This window comes from Aplysia californica, unplaced genomic scaffold (assembly GCF_000002075.1).
Source record: "Aplysia californica isolate F4 #8 unplaced genomic scaffold, AplCal3.0 scaffold00175, whole genome shotgun sequence".
Taxonomy (NCBI): domain Eukaryota; kingdom Metazoa; phylum Mollusca; class Gastropoda; order Aplysiida; family Aplysiidae; genus Aplysia; species Aplysia californica.
Window position 1 is genome coordinate 120,030 of NW_004797445.1, and position 2,306 is coordinate 122,335.

Genomic DNA, 2,306 nt, shown 5'->3' on the forward strand with positions numbered 1-2,306 from the left:
GTGTGTGTGTGTGTGTGTGCAATATGTATGTGCGTGTATTTGTGTTCGTGCTGTGTATGTGTGTGTGTGTGTGTGTGTGTGTGTGCAATATGTATGTGCGTGTATTTGTGTTCATGCGCGCGCAAAGAACATGAAATAGCAGGCAAGACGAAGGGTCCAAGGAACAACAACCACAGCATTGATGGACAGACCAGAGCAGAACCACTGCGCTATAAATGTAATATGAACAGAACACAATAATAATATAATGACACTTAACGACGTTTCACTTTCCGCGGACGCTGCTTGATGCATGACGTAATGTTGATAGAGAAAACAATTGCACTTTTTAAAATACCACGTGTTGGATTGTCATCGGGAATATTTACAAAACAATATGACATGACAGATCAGCTCTCTGCTTAATTCTATCGCTGTTGGCAGTTAAATAATGTTTTGCTTTTTTAAAAAAAAACGAAACGCGCGCAACATATCAGCCTCTCCGATTCGCCCGCAAATGATCAACCTCACCGCTTTTCGCACAATGTGTACATACAGTACAATTCCTCCATTCTTGAAAAAAAAACCCCACCCCAAAACAAACAAGTAAAAAAAAAACCTCTAGAAAATGACTAAATAATTTTCAAGATAATAAGTATCACACTCTCCACCCCCGACAGTTTGAGTATTTCAACCGATTTCACCCCCATTTTCTCCTGGTCTGAGCTGCGAGATGCTCGAAATCTTTTACTCCGTTTCGCGACTTTCACACACTTGTCCATGCCCGCCCTAAACCCAAAAACAAATAAAAATACGACAAAACGAAAGGTAAAACACCTGACGACAAAAACAGGCAGCCTCTTGATCTGTCTGTCAGCCTCTTGGTTTGGTTACTCTCCCGTTCTGAAATTCTTCAAATATTATGCACTTTTCAGCATGTCTAAAGGGACTTTCCTCTGATCCGTTTTGGTTTGAAAGATTCAAATTAATGCTATCACATGTCATTCTGAGATGCAATGTCAAACAATTCAAACAGATAACAGCATAATAATATTATTATTATTATTAAACCGAGAAGTTGCTTGGGAGACATTCAAGATCTGCATCAACTAATATCAAGAAAGAACCTTTTGTCGAATGTGGGTGTCATTATGGGTGCCATAACATCAAAATGAGTATAAACGTCAAGCAACACGTTTGCGAATTCAAAGAAAACCAGTCAGGTATTTAGCCAAAACTAACAACATGAATGTACGTTTGCTGTGAGTACCACCAAAAAGGCAGCTTAGACAATCGACGAGTTTTCGCGACTTTTTGCACTGAGCATAATGGGTTCCAACGATCATATATTCTCTATTTGTTTCACAACAATAGAAGAAAAGGTAGATTGAAACACGTGAAGAAAAACATAATGAAATACTTCATACTATTAGTACACGATTCATAAAGGAACAATTTCAAAAGCTGAACATGCATAATAAATAGATGCAATAAGAAAAATGTTTGTTTTTGTTTAGTTAAATGTTTATACATATTCATATGTATCAATAAATGACATATAAATCTTAAAACGGGGCATGGAAGCCTTGTTTTGTGCATGTACGAGCGTGCCATTAACTGAAATACATTACACAAAACTCCAGCAACACAAGTATTGTGATAAAAAAAATCCCTTGGTAAATGTATAAAAATAATAAATGCATGTACATGTAAGATCAGATCACTGAGGCCTTAACAATTTGCTTTGTAACAAATACACAATCGTGCAGACAGTCCCGGGAATAAATATTTCTGACTATATACAAGAAACATATTATCATTTATTATCAATAACATCACAACGCCAGTACGCACGCACGCACACACGCACGCATGCATGCACGCACGAACACACACACACACACACACACATACACACATACACACTCAAACACAGACACACACACAAACAAACACACAGACACACTCATACATACACATACATACATACACACACGTATTCATACTGTTTATTTCACGCACACAAAATCTCCCAGATACATAGATCTACAATCGTTCACACTTTATAAATAAGACACTAAATTAAAAAAAACAACAACAACAAAAAATCCCCCTTGTTCTTAGAAACATGTAAACCCTTACGTTGCCCACCCCCCCCCTCTCTCTCTCTCTCTCTCTCTCTCTCTCTCTCTCTCGCTCTCTCTCTCCACGTTTCTGTGTCGGTCAGTCTGTCTCTCTTTCGCGAACTAGTTGTAGCTTTCACTTACATTCAGCCGACTCAAGTTAAAATCTAATGCAACCCACTTCTTTCTCTTTCCCTCTACTAT